General features: G+C 46.0%; 2 non-coding genes across 2 annotated transcripts; both read left to right on the top strand.

Annotated features, from left to right (window-relative positions):
- The first annotated feature begins 3,715 nt into the window (after positions 1-3,715).
- On the top strand, positions 3,716-3,822 carry LOC120671747. The gene has a single exon (XR_005673837.1). It is a non-coding gene; the product is annotated as a small nucleolar RNA R71 (small nucleolar RNA).
- A 12,614-nt stretch (positions 3,823-16,436) lies between these two features.
- On the top strand, positions 16,437-16,543 carry LOC120671759. Its single transcript, XR_005673848.1, has one exon. It is a non-coding gene; the product is annotated as a small nucleolar RNA R71 (small nucleolar RNA).
- Positions 16,544-20,253: the final 3,710 nt, after the last annotated feature.

Below are 20,253 nucleotides of genomic sequence, written 5' to 3'. Positions count from 1 at the left end.
TAGTTTAGTGTGTTGTTTTTATGTATTTTTGTACTGTTTATTAGTGTTAGCCTTTGTTTGCTTGTATGTTTATGTTGTTGCCTCGTTTTTGGCCATGTGTTCGTGAGTAGACGTTGAGCTACCGGAGGAGCACCAGTTCCAGTACCAGGAGCAGCCGTCTTCAGACTAGTTTGAGCAGCAGCAGGAACAGTACGAGGAAGGCAAGTATAACATGAACAACCTATCACTTTTAGATACAATTTCATACTGCATTTTAATATTGTATGCCTGTAAGGACTTTCCTAGCTACTTTATATCCTTTATATATCCTTTGGGTTGCATTTTGGTTAGTTGTGCTAGGTGCCGCGCTATAACACACTTGGTCCTTTTTAATTAATTTGATTAATGGTATATGCAACTTAATTCTGAGAGTGGCACTCTGTGTGGCTTGAGTGGCTCACGTCTCGTTAAAATTGGTTTTGTTAGAAACATGGTTTAGGGGGCCAGCACGGTGCTTAGTGCTTGGTTGGCCACTCTCCATAAGGACCGGTTCATAGAGCGACAACCTGGGACAACAGCGCTACCACAAGACAGGAATCGGACGGTCTTGGCTTACTAATTAGGTCTTTTTGGTTTGGAGTAACTTACCTGCGGGGCAAAGGGTGGTAAGCTTCAATGGTCCCTGCTCCTCCGGCTGGTCTGTGCTTAGTTTGCGCACATGTGCTTGTACCCCCGTGAGGTGGGCCCCATCGTCGCCGATCCAACTCTTTGCGGTTACGCCTTACCAACAAGATTCTTTGTAACGGCCTCGTAGTGAGTTTACTAGTCATCTCACCTAAGGAAGTGTGATGAACAACTAGCGTAGCTCATGACTTGTGGATAAAGATGTGCAACCTCTGTAGAGTGTAAAACTGGTATACTAGCCGTGCTCGCGGTCATGAGCGGCCCAGATCCTCCTTTTGATTATTGGGGTTATCTCCTTCCGACGAGGGAGGTGCCTCTCGGGGTTTCGGTTTGGTTCTTAGTAGTAATATAATAAATTCTGATTAATTACTATGTAACTGGGTTAATGGTAATTCATCAAACTCGTAGTAAATAGCTTTAATAAAATTTTGCCAACACTTAAAAGCTAATGTAGTTGAGTCAGCCAACCTTAGAGCCTCATAGTTTGTGTTATACTTGTTGAGTACAAGTTGTGTACTCACTCTTGCCTCTTCTCTACTTTTTCCTCTTGGATACGCTACTGCTGCTCAGTTCCTGCCGACACGAGGGAGTTCGCTCAGCGCTACCAGGACTACGAGGACTTCTAGGCGTTCGTCTCCCAGTCGACGTCCCTATGGCGCCCTGCTCAGCTTCGGAGAGTTTTATTCGTATTTGTACTTCGCTTCCGCTGTATCAGACATTTTTGTCATTAATGTAATCAATAACATTCGTATTTCGATTTATTATGTCTTATTCGTGATATGTGCTGTGATATACTGTTCATTCTGTTGTATATACGTGTGACTTGATCCTAGCACGTATATGATTGCTCAGTTTATGTCCCTTTTATAAACCGGGTGTTACATCGACCGACGTCAGAACTCTGATTTTGAGGCGGGGCCTCAGGACTGCTGGAGAAGCAGGGGCTTCCTCCTCTTCTTCCTGGAATCATGATGGTCGGCGAACAGAATCCACCGACATGTCATCCCGGGAGCCTGATGATGCTCGCAAACTTTGGGATCGGGATGACGAGCCTAGCTTCTTCACCTTGCCTTTGATGTTCCCCCATAGTGACATGACTCCTGCAAAAGATTAGCACAGAGAATATGCAGGGAAAATAATCAGAGGGGGTCCGTGGTTAGTCGTTCTTGTGGGGATCAGTCCACCACAAACGTTCTTCGTTCAGAGCTTGATTATTCTACTGGAAATTTTTTTTGAGGTTTTCATTTTTAGGAAAGGGTTACTACTAATTTTATTGAATTAGTACCGAGCTAATCTCAGCACTAGTAATATTTTTGTGGGGCTTAGCACTTGAGTTACTTGTCTTAATTAGCTCCTAAGAGCTTCATCAAGCAAGAAAACTCAGAGAGAAGAATAGAGAACTCGAGTGCGGGAGAGTGACCTGCGTACTCGGAGTTGAGGTGCGACGAACGATGATGGAGTGTTGGCCTATTATAGAGGGGACCAGGAGCCAGGCCGGGTGGCCTGCATGGCATCGGCCGGCACCTCCCGCGGCCCTTCTTGCTCCATGTCGTTGCCTAGTTCGTAGACCTACATGTGATGATGCTCCGGTGGGTGGCGACGTGACGGGAGTGGTGGAGAGGCATCGGGCGGCCATGATTAGGCCGGCCGGCCTGCCCCCCTCTGCACCATGATCACGGCCACTTTTCCTTTCCTCCTGAACACTCAAAGCTTCAGTTCCCTGCTGGCCCCTGGCCAAATGAGAGCATGTGGGGCTGGCCGGCCTAGGTGGGGCCGGCCGGCCTAACTTTGGCCGAATTTTTTTTTATACGCAAAGTAACAAAATTTGATGCAAAACAAAAATTTAATTCCCGATTGAACATGTGATTGTGGGGCATCCTGGATCTTTCTTCTTCTCCAGGAGAGGATCGAGTATAGCTGTGCTACACTCCTCTGTGAGTTGCACGACCTCGGTGGTGGGCTGGCTTCTCTTGTTACCAAGTATATCTTTGATGTACTTGGTGTAGGTTGGTACCTGCATAGCGTCAATAAGTGGTATATTGACATACAACTTCCGTATTACCTCGACGAACTTGCCGAATTGCTCGTCGGCCACCGGCTTCCTCATCCGTTCCGGAAACGGTAAGGCAGTAGTGTCATGAAACTCCCGTGAGGTTCTCGGGGGTTCCACGGTTTCCTCCTGGGCAGCAGTTGTGTTGGACTCTTCTACCTCCTCCTGATCTTCGTCTGCATATTGCTGGTGGGTACGGCTTTCCGCTGAGATCCTGCATCTTTAGGGTATGGTGGTTCTAGCGTGGACTTACCTATCCGCGTAGTTACCACACTAACATTTTCTTTTGGTGGAACTTCCGGTTGCCCAAGACATTTTCCCGAATTATTGTTAGGACAAGATGAGGCTAGTTGAGCAACCTGAGTTTCTATCATTTTGTTGAAGCTCAATTGGTTTTTAATAACAGAGTTTATGCCCTCTAGTTGTACGGCCAAAGATTCCAAAATTTTATCATTATCAAGGAATTTCTTACTAATATTGTCATTAATTTGTTTCTAGCCATAAACTAGGTCCTTTAAGGAAGGTTGAAAATTGTTATTAAAGTTCATACCTTGTTGCTGACTGAAGGGGAGGTTGGGTTTGGAATTCCAACCCTGCTGAGGACGGAAGCCTGAGTTGTTGGAGTTGTTTGCCCCAATGAAATGAGCTTCCTCCTGAGTGACCGGGCAAGAGTTGCCCGTGTGTCCTGTTTCTCCACAAATCTCGCATGTCATGCGAGAATTCATAACTTGGTTAGCCTCCTGGTGCAGAGACTCCAGTCTCTTCATGAGAAGGTCCATCTTGGCAGCAAGCATATCGATACTGTCGATCGGATGAACTCCCTTACGGGGCTATTGCTGCCTTTCACCTTTCCAACTCTGGTTGGAAGCAATCTTCTCTACCAGCGCTTTTGCTTCAGGGACACTGAGCGAAACGAAGGAACCACCTGATGCTGCATCGATGTGGTTCTGAGCTGGTGTGTTCAGGCCATTGAAGAAACTCTGAATGATTATCCATTCGTCCATGCCGTGGTGGGGGCATGCTACAATGTATTCCTGGAATCTCTCCCAAGCTTCCAAAAGGGCTTCATTCGGGAGCTGTTGAAATCCAGAGATTTTGCCTCGGAGGGCGTTGGTTTTGCCCACCGGGAAGTACTTCGTCAAGAATGCATTGGAGCAGGCTTCCCATGTGGTGAAGTCTGCTTTGTTGGTGTAAAACCACGTCTTCGCCTTGCCTAACAAGGAGAATGGGAACAGTCGAAGACAGACGTTATCCATCGTGGTACCTCTGGGGTTGATGGTGCTGCTCACTTCCAAGAAATTTTGGAGATGAACGTTGGCATCCTCCGATGCCTTGCCACAGAATGGACTCGCTTGAACCATGTTCACCAGTCCCGACTTGATCTCAAAGCCATCATTGCCTTGGTCATTGTTCAGTCCAGTAGGAATGTGGCTGCTGGACGGGGCCGAGTACTACCTGAGAGTCTTGGCCATGGGTGGTGCTGAGACTGACAAATGAGGATTCCAAGTGGGTTTCTTCTGGGGTGGGACGACGCGGCATCTCACAATTCACCCAATTATCTGAGGACTCAGATCGAAGTTGGATGGTAGATCAAAATCGGTCTTGCACTGCTCTGCATCGAATAAACGAGAGAGAGAGAGCAATGATAAGCCCGCTAAAATTAGTGGTGAGAAAACAATAAGGTTTTCCACTAAATTATACGATTACTTTAGCCAATTGCATCCCCGGCAACGGCACTAGAAATGCTTGTTTGTGTCTCTTATGCTCAATCTGAATAGGTATTCTGCAAGCGCGCAGAATTCACCGGTGTAGCACTTCACCTTGGAGTATTCCAGGGTATCGTGAAATCTTCAGGGAAGCACTATGGTAAAGTGTATCGTAAATTGTAGTGACAACCTTTACTGATATTATTGACCGACTAATTCAGCAGGGGTAAGCCGGATAACTGATGAGATAAATGGCCAAGCTATGACCGTGTGACACACAGGAGATTCTATACCTTAGAGTGGTAGCAGCTGGGAGGACAACGAGCGAGAAAGGACTCCTGAAACACTTCTAAACTACTCAGCTAGCCTCACTAGAACTAATCTAAGCTTCTAACTGGATGTCGGAACCAGGAGCTTACTTTGGCGGCCTAAGCAAAGGGCACAGACAGGGGTGAGAAGGGGCCCAACATACTTTTGGCAATCCTACATCTGCGGTATCGTGGGCTGGAGTACGAGGGACGGACAAGGCTGTCACCACTTGCCGCCTACCACTGCGGTACCGTGGGGTGGAACACACTTTCTACCTAGTACTGAGTCAGAGACCACGTTTGCTCTCGGTACTAGGATTTCTCTTGAGTTACACTAGTACGGGCAAGAAAACCCGTAAGGCTAACTCCGACAAACAAGGAAGGTAACTTAAACTGAACTAGTGGTAAAACTTACTCCCACAGACAAGTACGAGTACTTGAGAAGATAAAACTTACGGAAAGTAAAGCTAACTCTAGTAAATAAAGAAGATAACTTATATTGAAAATAGTCAAAGGAAAAGATACAAGAGCTTTACCGAGCTCCGTTGACAACTTCGGATCCCCGAGACAAGCTCGACTCGACTCTAACTCCCAACTACTAACCTACTCTAGACTTGGGAAGAGAGTATTGCTCCTTGAGTGTGTGTTTACAAGTGAAGGGGAGAGTGCTATTTATTGGCTTCCAAGGTCGGTAGATGGCCGGTAATTCCGTTAGCGCCAGGTGCATGCAACTATAGAGGCGGTGCTTAACTTCTACGTGAAGCCGGGATCCGAGAGGCTGCAAGGTGGGGCCGGGCGGCCCTCCCTAGGCCGGCCGGCCTAGGGGTGTGCCGTCTAGCCAGCGACCTTCTGTGGACGGCTCCTGATCTTCCCTAGATGTCGGTTCTCTGGGTGGTTTCCTCGGATGCTGCTGTCTTGGGCTGGGCGGCCTGAGGTAGGTCGGGCGGCTTGCCTCTGGAGCCCCTCAGCCCTCCGCTTCGCCGACGTTGCACAACATCACTCCACACTGCTTCTGGAATGGGTGGTTTTCCCATTTGACGATCTTGGCACTGGCAGGTGGGCTTTTGAGTTGAATCTTGTGCCTTCCGGGTCCATCGACAGGATATGCAATGTTCGCCTTGTTCTGGAACCTTATGAACATGTCATATTGCTCCAGTAAAAGGATTGGACCCATGTACGTGGAGATGTCAGCCGGGCGGCACAGAATGTGCCGGCCGGCCAGGATTTTCTCTGATTTTGACCATCTTTGGACAGTGGATCCCTGCAAGCACAACTCATCCAAAACTTTTGAAACTTATTAGATTCAAATAAAATATCCATGGAACGTAGTGCAAAACTCAATTTATTCCCGAGAAGTTAACGGTTAGAACGTGAGATAATGGCCGTCAACACCTAGGCCAGGCCGGCCGGCCTACCCCTGCAATATTTCGTCATGCAACTTTGTGGAACATGGCTTGAGCACAAGATCAAGTTCACACCAATGTGGTTCAGGAAGAATTCACAAGTCAAGACCGAAAGGCTTGAACCAAGTTGAGTTAAGACCAAATCCAATGACAACCCGAAGATTCAGAACCCAACTCAACTGAAGGAGCCACATCCCCAGGCCGGCCGGCCTAGGGGAGGTCGGCCGGCCCCACCTGGCAGCCTCTGATGCTCTCCCTTGGCGTGAAAGACAAGCACAACTATCTTACCTATGTGCAACCGACGCTCAGCTCAGTACCGACCATAGAGTAGTATAAATAGAGCCCAAACCCCGTCTTGTAACACACACCCATCCATTAGAGAAGATAGTCTCTTGTTACACTCTTGTGTTGAGTAGGAAGAGAGTGAGGTGAGTGCTCTAGTGAAAGCCGAGCTGAAAGGAGCGAACTATAGTTCTCTCGGTCTTACTCCACTTTTGTATTCACCTCGGAGGAATATACTTGAGTAAGTTCCTTGTCTCAACTTTAGTTTCTCGCTAGCTTTACTTTCTGTATTAGTTACTTGCTTAAGTACTTACTTTGATCTGTAGGATCCTGAGTCTGCGTAAGTGGTAAGTTCTGCTTATTTGAGGTTGCTTTCTATCTAAGTACATGGTAGGAGCAAGTAGCTCGAGAGCTGTGGGCGTAGTGCCCAGGCTTGGTAGTTATCTCAGGTTGTGTTCCACCCCACGGAACTATTGTGGTAGGTGGTAGGTGGTGACAGCCCTATCAGTCCCTTATAGTCCACCACGTCCGGGTGTTTTCATAGCAGTAGTTGCAGGTTGCCGTTGGACTCCCCTCTCATCCCTTTCTGAAGTCCTTCCTCTTCCAGCCGCCGAAGCAGATCAAGTCAGTAGTTAGCTCATCAACTAGTCAGAACAGTAGGTTATCTAGAGTTAGGCCCCCTTTCCGTGGTCTTCTTCTCGTTGGTTGTGTCCGGTTGAAAATCTCTAAGTTTGGTCGAAGCTTTACCGTTCCTTGGATTCGATATTCCAAGAATACTCCTTGGTGAAAGCTACAATTGGTCTCTGTGCGCTTGCAGAGTAATTCGTTAGGCTAAGGAGTGCCAGCAGTCACAACAATTTGACAAAGCTCAATGAGATAACAAGTTGTATATGTGGAAGGTTTTCAATTTTGAACAACATATGGCCTTGGATAGGAATTTCATAAACAAACGAGGAGCCATGCTATTGAGTTTTTTTTAATTTTATAAAAGAAATCCCAAGTACTTTGTAGGGAAGAGTTAGGTTCCATTCGTTGAACCATTTCTCAAGAGTCAATTATTAGATAGCATGGGTTCCCTATCAAATTTTAGTTCACAAGAACAAGCTAAAAGTCAAGGAATAAAAAGTATGCAAGTTTATCATGAAGTGTATGGAGTGCAAAAGCATTTTTTTATTTATCATTTTTTAAACTCTCATGTAAATAGGGAGGTGTATGAGTGTGGGAGTGCAAACCAGCGTGTGTGTCGAAGCAAACGTTGCAAGGTCTTCACCAAGGTTTGGCCGACTCTAGGGGTTGGCTGACCCCTTGGTTGAGCCTTCAGGTCTTGCTTTGCTCGTGGTGCTCAGTGGTGGTCTGCGCCTGAGTTCTCAGGGGTGCTCCCCCACACTTATTCTCTTGTACCTGTTTTATTTGACACAAAGAAAAGCAAAGGCAAATCTCTGCCGGTTTGAAAAACCGAGGAGTGCACAATTTATAGGATTATATATATATTTTTTATTTTATTATTTTTTTATTATTTTTTAAGGAATAAGATAGAAATCAATTAAATTGATTACGTCTACTTCTTCCTTTGGATTAGAGGGCTCAAGGAAAATTTTTAAGCGGTGGCCATTTACCTTGAAAACCTTACTGTTGTCATCCTGGATCGTGATTACTCCATGTGAAGATGAATGGATGACGGTGTATGGCCCATCCCATTTGCTTTTAAGTTGTCCTTGTCCAAAGAGCTTGACCCTGGAATTAAAAAGTAATACCTTGTCTCCTATCTTGAATTCCTTGGATCTGATTCTCTTATCGTGTCATCTCTTAGTTCTGTCCTTGTAGATCTTGGCACTATAGTAGGCCTTTTCCCTCCATTCTTCCAACTGGGATAGTTGGATCTTCCTGTTTCTTCCTGCCATCTTACTATCCATGTTCCATGTTCGGATCGCCCAGTGAGCTATGTGTTCTAGCTCGACTGGTAGATGGCAGGTTTTACCATAAACTAGCTGGTACAGTGACATGCCTATGGGGGTTTTGTAAGCTGTTCTATATGCCCATAGTGCATCAGGCAGCTTATTTTTCCATCCCTCCCCCATTTCATTAACCATTTTCTATAGGATGTTCTTGATCTGTTTGTTGGTGGTTTCTGCCTGCGCGCTGGTCTGTGGGTGATACGGAGTCGCGATGTTATGCTTTACCCCCAAGCTCTTTCAGGAAGTTCCGGAAGGTCTGATTAATGAAATGAGACCCTCCGTCACTCATGACCATCCTTGGAGTCCTGAAGTATGGGAAGATGATCTCATGAAACATCTTACGGGCATGCTTGGCATCAGTAGCTCTGCATGGTAGAGCCTCAACCCACTTCAACATGTAGTCGACGGAAACCAGGATGTATTCGCAGTCTTTTGACATCGGGAATGGCCCCAGGAAGTCAATGCCCCAGACATCGAACAACTCAACTTGAAAATTGGAGTTGAGGGGCATTTCATCTCGGGAGGTGATGCCACCTTGCATCTGGCACTTTGTACACCTCGTGATGAAGTTTCGGGTGTCCTCATACATTGATGGCCAGTAGAAACCACTTTGCCATATTTTCGCCTGTGTGCGAAATATGCCATAGTGTCCTCCAAATGGTGCGGAGTGGAACTTCTCAATGATTTGTATCCCTTCAGCTGATGGTACACATCTTCTGAGCAGGCCGTCTGAGCATACCCTATACAGGTATGGATTGTCCCACAAGTGGCGTCTGCCCCCAAGCTAGCTTCAGGCTCACTACGGCTGATCGGGGTTGAAGCCCGTCCAGCGGTAGTATGCCCTCCACTCCACCTGTCGCTGCAACTGCAACTGCTCCATGTCGTGGATTCTTTCGCCAGTGTGACGCTGCCATGCTTGGGTTGCATCGATGTGTTGGTTCAGCATCTCTTGTATGTTGTCGCCCTGCACCTGTAGCTCACCTAGCTGCTGGGTGATGGCGCCGAAACCTAGGGATAAGGACGTCCGTCTGATGCGGTTCGGGGCTCCACTGGAGCTGGAACTGGTGGACCGGCGGCATGGTTCCTGCCGTGTCCACTCCTCAATGCTGGCACTATGCCATGATGAACCACCGGCCTCATGCTGATATGAGTGATGTGGCTGCTGAGGCAGTGGTGTCGGCTCTGCGTCCCTTCTGGTCCTACTTCTTGTCATCCTGCCAGGCAGACCAGAAGATCTATGCCTACGACCTCCTTCACAGGGAACGAGAGGGATGGTTAGCGAATGGCAATTATACAAATGAAACTCTGCATTGGGCAGCGGAATCTCATTTGTATAGCCCAACTAAAAGAAAATCAAAGAGTCATTCGGGCCTTTCTTGAGTGTGTGACCTTGGATCAAATAAGTCTCGTCGATATATGCACAGTTGCCCTCAATGAAAGAAATGGAATTCCCCTCTAAGTCACCGATACGTGTAGCGATACGAGTAATCAAAGAAGTGCACTCAATAGGACCTGTCATCTTGAAATTCCAAAGCCATTGCCTAACCAAAGCTTGCGCGGGGGAGATTTTGATCTTGTTGACCATGGCATAGAGTATGAGCAACTCATCGTTGTGCATGGGTCGGACATCATCTCTTGGAAAGAGAGTGATGGTTAACCATTTGTGCATCAACTGAAGAGTTGGATTATGAATATTGCCGCACCAAGGTGCGAACTTGCCATGGACAACTTGACCCGAAATCCGGCACCAAAATTCATGACGATTAAAACTGCGGCAAGCTTGGTCAAGAGAAATCGGCCAGCATTTATTGAAATCGAGGTGGCCGGCAAAAGTTTTTCAAGAAAGCAAATATTCTTTCCCGAAAATTCGAAAATAAACCCCGTTTTCCACCTCCCGAAGAGTGCAAAGAAAGTGGATGGTGAGGAGTCGAGAACCATACTCCTCAACAGGGACGAAGTTATCCCATCCAATTTCATGCCAAACATTAGACAAGTCTTCGTACATATCTGTTTTGATGAGGAGGTCTGGATCGAATGCTCGGGTGTGGATGAAGCTTCTGTTCTTAAGGATGGCGTAGCCTTGTCGTTTACGATCATCTCGCAAGTCGAGATACGGTGCATCTTCCGCATCAATCTCTATGACCTTGGCTTGCATCTCTTCTATTGTTCCTCTTCCTCGTAGTCCATCGTGCTTGGTGTCGGCGTAGGTTCGGGTGTGTACGAGCTTGAGCCACCCCGAGAACGGGATGAACTTCCACCCGTCATCTTCTTGAATGCGCCGGAGACCTTCCGCCCTAAGCCTTTCATGATGGAACAAAAATACGTGCAACTCGAGAACGGGTTACATTAGTATACTGAATTTGAAAGTTCTTACTATGGTAGAACCAGATTGAATTATACCAATCCGAGTGCACTAAACATCCAAAAGCACCTCAATTGGTATACTCACTGGTCTGTCGGGTAAAATCCTGATGAAACCACTTGAATATCGGATCGTAACACAAGTATACATCCCGCACGAAGGCGAGTCAGAGATACAACAATCCCCCAATATTTTACATCACAAGGATAAGGGTATACTAAACATCAGAGTGAAGCTAGAAAGCTAAAGTTCTAGCTTAACTAAAAGGAACTTTAAAAAGGTTTTATAGCAACTAAGTGTAAAAGAGAAGTTCTGCAGCGGAAAAGAAAACACATCTATACCAAACGTAGTAGGGTGGATGTCATGGTAAGCCCAAGCATGACATCATTCAGCTGAGTTATTGCTGGTCGAAGATGGATCCCATTCCAAATACCAGCCAGGAGGTAAAACACTAGGCCAAGTTAAACTAGTGTTTGGCCCTTCCAAAGTTATTCCTAAAAACAAGGTCACAAGCAAGACTGAGTATACTAATACTCAGCAAGACTGACCCGTCTAAGGGTATATAAAATCCCTTTAACTAGACATGCAAGGTTTGTGAAGGCTCTGGGGTTTCTTTTGCTGAAAAGCAACAAAGAGTAGGTCCTTAATTTTAAATTTTAGCTTTCATGTTCTAGTTTCATTAACCATTCTAAGTTTGCACCTATCTATACAAACATGGTAGAGAAGAATTATTTGCATTCAACAAAATTGAGTATTATCTTTGTTCCACTTCTTATTCTATGTGACAAAGCGATTAAGCAGTCTCAATATTCGTGAGCGGCGAAACAGTTCGAACCGAATTTCATCCTTGCAAGGTAAACCTAACACACACGCCTGGAGCACTAACAAGCCACTCCAAAGCAACTGTTGGCTTCACATTCCGGTTCATGGACAGGACCACTCTCCCCGACTATAGGGCACCCACCTCATCCCTCATAGTCGAAGTGTAGCGCTACCAATTTTATTCTATTCATTTTATTCATCCTATCCCTAAGAGAGAGTGGCAGGTATGTCAACTTGCCGGGCCAAGGAGTTACTAGGCTTGCTGCTTACCCATAATTCACGGCATGTGGCTAGTACTTTCAAATGCTTAACCCCGATCACCACACACTGCGGCCTTAGCAAATTTATCTACACAGACGGATTTCAAATGAAGCTGTTGACCAAATCCGTCCATGGTCCTTATAGTAATTGTATAAAGTAAACAATCAACTCCTATAAATCTCGCGAGTGACAGGAAATCACCCGACTTTTACCGGTCCTATTAGCATAGCATCTATTTCGGACTCAAATCTACTATTCAAACAATAGGTACCTAAGATTATGCATCTAGGTTTTCATTCAACTCCAATAACTTAAATGCACAAATAAATAGTGATAAGTTGCATAAAATAATAGGATTATGCACCGGGGCTTGCCTTTAGTGACGTCTATAAAGTCAGTGGACTTTGGTCCTTCTGAATCAGAGTTAGGAGCTTCAATTAGTTCAACAATGGCCTGAGCTACGGAGAAATCCCCATCTGGTTCCTGGATAAACTCGTACATTTCGTCGGCTATCGATGTTATTTCTATATGCAATGCAGTAAATATAAATTAGTGAAGTGCTTGAGTATAGCTTTCCTTCACTAAAAAGTTGTTGTCCAATAAAACTCAAGTTAATAAAACAATCATTCATTTCTACCTACTAGGCAGTCATTTATGGAGTAAAAGTGAACACAAAGAACTCCATAAAATTACAAAACTAGCTACACTAAGAAATATGGTTTGAAGTCAAAAAGGGGATTTATTTCAAAATAAACCACAACAGGGTTTTTGGAATAAATCTTTTAAGATATAAACAATATATAGAGAAGAAAATTTTAAAAGCATGAGTTAAAGTCCTCTAATGTATTTTTTAAAAAAAATTGAAAAGCTTGACATGCTTCAAAGGTCCTATGACTCAAAGTTCTTTTAAAACATGACCCCAAAACAAAAGATATAAATTTAAAAAGATCTATGAACTAATCCTATTTTTAAAACAAGTTATACAAAGAAACAGTTCAAACTCATAGCATCATCATAAAGAGCTACTTACAAGGAACAAAACAAAATTAGTTTGACATTTTTCTATTTTTTCTACTATTTTCTAGAAATTTTCAAAGATCACAAAGAAAAGAAAAGAAAAGGGATTATTTCTTGCAGAAAGGACCCTGGAAGGTTTCAATCCTTTACAATCGGGTCCCTGGACCAAGAAAGAAGAATAGGAGAGGGGAAGGCCGGCCGATCCCGGCGGCGTGGGTCGCCGGCGGCGAGCCAGAGGTGGGGGAACAAGAAGAGGAGGTCACGACGGACCTATTGATGGCTTCGATGGGGGCTGAGGGTGGCCGGTAGTTTGTCGTCGGCGGAGAGGCAAGGTGCAGCCAAGGGAAGCTCGTCGGCAGGGGCGATTCCCGCAGGGAGGTGGCCGGCAGTGAGAGTGGAGTGGTCAGGGAGATTCAGTAGCTCAAGGCGAACCTCTGGGTGCCCGGGATTGAAGTCAGAGTGGGCTGTAGCAGTGGCTCGACGGGAGCAGGCGAGCTGCGGTGGCATTAGGCCGCGGCGGGGGTGCTCTGATGAGGTGCGGAGGGAAAGACCGGGACGGGAGGCTTCACTAGGGCGAGGACAAACTTGGGAACAACTTGAGTTGGGCAGAGCAAGGAAGGAGAGGCAGCTCTGCGTGTGGCTGGCGAGCGGCGGCGCTATTGGAGGGGAGGCGGCGGTGGGTGGATGAAGCAAAGAAGAGAGGTGACCGCCAAATTTATAGGCCGAGGGAGGGAAGGATGAGCACGCAGGGGAAAGGGATGAGCTCCTTCGAGCTGTGGGCAAGAGACAGCGGCGGCGCACCTTCTCCAGGGGGCGGCCGGCGAGGTGGCATGCCGCGATGGTGAGGCGGGCGCACGAGATGCCAGCAGGGGAGAAGAAGTGGCGGCGGGAGCTTGAGTGCGCGGCACGTAGGGGCGGCGCAAGGCAGCTGGTGAGTGGGGAACCGGCAGCGACGGCCCAAAACCACGGCGAGCGGCGGCGGGGCAGCACCCCTGCTTTCTAGTAGAGAAGAGGAAGAAGAAACTGACAGGGATGTTTTTGTGATTTCCTAAAAGTTTAGGGGGCTAACTGTAAAGTGAAATTTCCCATTGATCTAGGGCTCAAATGAATAAGTGCCCGACATGAAAGTTGTAATTTTTCAAGATCTACAACTTTCATGTTATGCAAATTTTCACTAGATCAAAGGATTTGAAATATTTTCAAAAGATTTAAAATAAGTTTATTCCATTAAGGAAAAATAATACTTTTGATAGCAAATTTATAATATTTTTGTTCTGAAATGCTATAATGCTACTAAAATAATAATAATTAGCACAATTGCAATAAAGCCCATAACAAAGTTGAGTTTACTCCCTAAGTCAAAACTTTTGCAAAAAAGGGCTTGTAATTTTCTAAAATTACATAAATACCCGTAACTTTGCACTGCAAATTTTAGCAATCAAACAAGAATAAACATATTATTCCCACACTAATCTTTATTTTAACTACCAGACACCTGAGGTGTCACACTTACCCGTGAATTGCTCCTTCTTTCTTGCAGCAAAGAAATAAGAGAGAGAGGTCTCTTGAATTCAAATCTTGAGCAAAAATATAATGAAAATCCGAGAGCAAAGTTTGAGAGAGTTTGAGAGGGAGTGAGTGAATGAGAATTGAGTGTGAGAGCTCAAAACTCACCCCTCGGCCTCTATTTAAAGGGAGAATGGCCGGGCACCGTTGGGAGAGACCAGGCTCAACGGCTAGTGACCGTTGAAAAAGGCTGGGCCCACTAGCCGTTGGCAGGGGGCCGGCCGACCCTAGGGTTCGGCCGAACCCTAGGTGGGCCATCCTGCTGACAGCCAGGGCCCACTGTCCTTCTAACGGTCATAAACTTTTTAAACTTTGGTGTCGGCCAAATTTTGCTTCGAAAAGATGCTCAAATTTATTTTTCAAAGGATTTTCATGCTCGGAAATATTTTTGGATTTTTTTGTGAAAAAATGAAAAAAGTACTAGAAAAATATCTAGCATGCAAGGGTGTTTTGAAAATTCAAATATGCAGTGGGAAAAATCGCAAAATTAGAAAAAAGTGAAATTGTGAAAATTAAATATGAGATATGTACCGATGCACCTTCGGCAAGGGCTCGTCATTTTGAGTCTAATGAGCGGGACCTTTCTCCTGCTGTGATTACCAATGCTCGGCTCGTCCTGGAGAATTGGACGAGACGAGCTTGTGACCTTACGCCACATTTTCTTTGCACGTCTTCTCTAGGATCGTGTGGTTGTAGGTCTTGATGGTGGGGATTCTTGTGCATCCCCGAGTGTCTGCCCTTCGTCATCCTGTCGATTTAGGATGCGCTGCTCTTCCCTTTGTTTGAATCTGAAGAACATGTCCTCCTTTCCGATGTGGAAGCGGATTTCTTCTCTTCCCACATCTATCCTTGCTCTGGCGGCCCTCAGGAATGGTCGCCCAAGGATGAGCTCAATTCCGAGGTCGCCTTCTATATCCATGACCACAAAGTCTGCAAGGACGAAGGAGTCTCACACGTGGACCAAGACATTCTTCGCTATCCCCTCGGGATACCGGATTGTAAAGTTTGCGAGCTGCACACACATATATGTTGGGGAGAGAGCAGGGTATAAGAGTTTCTCATATATTACCATGGGCATAATGTTGACACTGGCCCCCAGGTCGCAGAGCGCATGCTCATAGTATTGATCGAAGATTGAGCAGCTGATCATGGGGACCCCTGGAAATTCTTGAATTGCTGCTACCAGGCCATCCCAAGTGTCATTCTTTGGGGGATTGTACCTGCCTGCATGGTTAGCTCGAGAAGTCTGCCGGAGAATGTTGCCCCACCCGGTTGACACCATATTTGCAGTTTCAACGGGAGATTCGGGTTGCCCTGCCCCGAAATCTTCCCGTACTCAGAGATTGGAACAACAGCAGCGATTTGTGCCAGTTGTGTTTCTATCATTTTGTTGAAACTTAGTTGTTTTTTAAGATCAGAAGAAAGAGTTTCAACTTTTGCATTTATTCCTTCTAAAATTTTATCATTGGCAGCAAGCTTTTTGTTTAAAGATTCATTTATTTTAGCTTGGCCAAAGACTAGGTCTCTCAAGGAGGGTTGGTTCGAATTGAAATTCGAATTGAAATTTGTGTTAAAGTTGTTACCTCCTCCTTGGAATGGTGGGCGTGCTTGGCCCCACCCTTGGCCTCCTTGTGGACGGAACCCGGTGTTGTTGTTGATGATGTTGGCTACATCTTTGCGGGTCTCGAGGCAGTCATTCCCCGAATGACCACAGTCACCACAAACCTCGCTCGTAAAGTACGAGTTCATGGCATGGACAGGAACAGGCATTTATTGCCAGTTCCCTTCGTCAAGCTTCTTCATTAGGAGGTCCAGCTTGGCGGCGAGCATGTCCGTCTCCTTAATGGTATGCATTCCGCCCTTGGTTCTGGGTTGGGAATGCTCCTCGTTCCAGCCCTAGTTGGAGACCATATTTTCAATCAAGGCCGTAGCCTTGGCGATTGTAAGGTCAATATAGGCTCCTCCAGTAGCAGCATCGAGATGGGCTTTGGATGTTGTTGTTAGCCCATTGTAGAAGCTTTGGAGCACAAGCCACTCGTCCATCCCATGATGAGGACATGAGAGTATGTATTCCTGTAGTCTCTCCCAAGCTTCTGGGATGGATTCCATCCCTATGTGCTGGAAACTTGAAATTCTTCCGCGTAGGGCATTTGTTTTGCCCAACGGGAAGAATTTAGCGAGGAACATTGTGGAACACTTGTCCCACGTGCTGACGGCTTCCTTGTTCCGATAAAACCTTTGTTTCTCCTTCCCCAGGAGGGAGAAAGGAAACAGGTGGAGCCTGAGGGCGTCAGCCGTAATGCCCCGAATGGTTACGGTCTTGCATAACTCCAGAAAGTTCTGGAGATGGGCGTTAGCGTCCTCATTCGGCTTGCCACAGAATGGGCTAGCCTGCACCATGTTTATGAGGCTGGACTTCAGCTCAAAGTTCATGTCCCCAACATCAACGTTGGGTCCAGTTGCCACATTGGCATCTGAGGGGGCGGAGAAATCGCGGAGAGTCTTCTCAGCCATGGGTTCAGTGATTGTTGATGGTGCTTGGGAAGCTGGCTCTCTTATCGACTGCGAGATCGGAGGAGGGACGACACGAGGTCGGACCCTTCTCACGAGCTTCTCGGGATTTTCAACAAAATTTGTCGGCAAGGAGAAACTAGACATACACTACTCTGTTTTCATCCAATCAGGAGAAAACAAAAAGATAAACACATTAGCCTGTATAAGCGGTAGCTACCTCTTACTTATATTGCCATTTTGATGTATTTAGTAAATATACTTTACACCTAGTGCCATCCCCGGCAACGGCGCCAAAAATGCTTGTTGTCATTTCTTAGCGTCATCACTAGGAGTGGTTAGTTCCTAGCAACGGTGCCTCGAAAATGCCGTGTGGTATGTCTTAACATTTACAGAAGGATCCACAAGCGCACGGATATACCATTGTAGCATTTCACCCGAAAGTATTTAGGGTATCGTTATTTATATTTTCCCAAGGGATGGCTAGGTTGTGTAAAGTGTATTTACAAGTTCCATAACCATGACACGTATGACGTAAGATGAAGACCACTGACTATATAGGGGTAAGTGATAAATGAATGATAATCAGGGGTAATGTGACACACACAGAATAGCCAACTCTCATGAATAAAGAATAAACAAGCAATCCTATGGTTAGTGGGAGCATAGGCAAAGATTCCGAGTATACTATTCATGTTAGCAGATAAGTTACATTAGTGTTGACGTAAAAATCAACACACTGGAATCCGAGGGCAAGTGTTCGCCGAGACATGGAAAAGTCAACCAAGTGTGCCAGTCAATTTGACCTGTAATTGACAAGGGAGAAAACAAAATCAAATTCGAGAGCGTATCGGCTGGGATTTCGAATATCTCTTAGGTGGGCGCATCGGCATGCTTTGCCGATACTATAGACGACAAAAAGATATTAAATGCGAGCGCGTAGTGGACGAGCGTATCGGCAGGATCAGCCAATACACTAGGTGACAAAACTGGCTTTTTAAGGCAGCCGATCGCGTATGTATGGCAAGATCTAAGCTACGAATGTGTAACTTAGATGATGCGAAGCTAAAAACAGATCTAAACCGGCTCTTGAGATAACAAAAGTGTCACTCCAAAACCTAAAGCCGATCTAGTATGTTTTTAGATGTGATAATGGCCAAAAAGCATAGGTAAAACCTACAAATCTAGCCGATATCGATAATTGGTGAATAAATCTAGACGAGACGATAGCAATGCGCCCGGAAGTCAAAGACTAGATAAACTCGATAACTTTTGAATAGATTTGAACGAAGCCACAACGATGCGCCCGATAGCTAAAGCTCAAATATACTCGGTAAAACGAAAACTCACCAGCAAATCAAGTTGCTCAAATGTGAGGCGTCCTTGATCAACTTGAAAGAACTCGTCGAAAAAAAGAAAAGAAAAGGCGAAGTCGCCGAAAAAGTGCAAAGAAATTGTAAAGTTTGTTGTATTGGATGTGTATCAAGTTTTTCCGGTCCCTTACAACTGGTATATATAGCCTAGCGCTATCATGTCCTAGCCGATTATGGCAAACATTACTTGACTAAAAAGAAAGGACTTTCTAAAAGATAAACTACTTTAAATACTACAACCGAATCATCAAGATTCTTGCAGAGCCCGGATCCTCTCCTCCTTCCTTGACTTCTTCGGCAACTATCCATCGGCCGAGTACCAGAGTGGACTAATCAGCATCTTCGCAAAATATTCTCCTGGTCCATCGGACGGACTCCCATCGGCCGATCCCAACTCTGTAAATCTTTTGGTTTCTTTTGAATCGGCCACCTTTCCTTCACCGAAATCACCTTCCTTGACACGTGTCAAAAAATGGCGTCAACACATGCCCCCCAATTTCATAGTAATGTCCTTTTTACTTTGAAATTAAATCTTTGTCATGATTATGCTGCCGAACGGTCTTTTCACTCATTGCAACATCGCTTCCTGTGCGGGTGGCGAGTGGAAATCTCTTCTTTGCCCTCAACCCTTCATCTTCTCGTCCGCACAACAGGAATCTGCCGATTCACTTTCCGTCTTTTTACCCCCGCGTCTCTCGATTAGATTAAGAGTAAAGGCTATGCCGGGGCACGCAACCGATTCACCTTCCCCGCCTTGGGTTATAAATCACCCCATCGGCACTGTATTCTCTTCATCGGCCAAAGATTTTTTGCCTTCTTCTTCTTCTAGCCCAAAAAACCCTAGCCACCTCTCCTTCCTCAAGACAGATGGCCAACAACAAGCGCATCGGTGAGGGCTCCTCCGATGCTCCTCCGCTACTCCGCCCTCATCTAGGGTAAGTCATTGTTTTCTTCTCTGTCAATGCTGCATCTCTGATCTGCTTTTTGACCATCTGCTCTTCTCTGTAGATACGCCGCCATGGAACTCCCCCCAAACTTCCGGATCCTGGATGCAGGCACCCAGGAGTACATCCGCGACCTCCTCCGCCAGCTAAACAAGGTCCGTAGCGATCTCGACCAGGCACGGACGGACCAGGTCATCATTCGCGGCCAACTCACCAGTGCCGACACCAAAACCGCAAGTAAGTTTTGGAACCATGTCTTCTTTAATGACCTTAAGATTTTCCATTCTAATTCCTTCCTCTTTCTTAGAGCTGGAGGCACAAATCCAGTCTCTGCTGGACGCCACCCGAGTTGCCATTGACTTGGTGAATGCGAGGGGGAACACCGTCGCCGCGCGCCTCCAGAACATTCCAACCCGCGTCACCGAGTACGGGGCTCACGAGGGTGCCGCCAGAGCCATCGCCGTCATATCCATCATGTCCGGGGCGGACTACCGGCAATGGGCCCCGGTCTTCCCCGAGCCAGGGCCGTGGCGCGATGCCTTCGAGGAGCTTGTTGAGGACCTCTACTACCTTGCTGATGCCGTCGCCCGTGACGTCACCTCGAGGGGGTCATTAGCAACCTCTTCGGGGAAGAGTCGGACTAGGTTGTAGTTGTAACAGCCTATTCTGGCTTTCTGTAAATATAATCAATGAATGGCTCCCCTTGTTGGCTCTTGTCTTCTATCTTTAATGTATTTTGCATTAATTTCTGTCTTGCAATCGCTCCAAATATACCAATACCTTCTTGCGATCACAATCGAACCAAAAAACCAAGTCAAACCTAAACTACGCACCTCTAGATTAGAATTTTCGATCCAAGGGCGATACATGTCATATCGGCCATGAAAACACTTGAACGCATTACGATACGATCAAGCCTTTTCTTATTTTTCATGCTAAAGGCGATACACTCTCTGCATAGCTATCTTGAATTCAACCGATCCTTTTACTTAATCAGCTATGCATCTACCCAAATGCTTGGGTAATATTT

The sequence above is a fragment of the Panicum virgatum genome, chromosome 4N, assembly GCF_016808335.1.
Source record: "Panicum virgatum strain AP13 chromosome 4N, P.virgatum_v5, whole genome shotgun sequence".
Taxonomy (NCBI): domain Eukaryota; kingdom Viridiplantae; phylum Streptophyta; class Magnoliopsida; order Poales; family Poaceae; genus Panicum; species Panicum virgatum.
The sequence above is the reverse complement of the archived record's forward strand: the minus strand, read 5'-3'. Positions and strand labels throughout refer to the sequence as shown.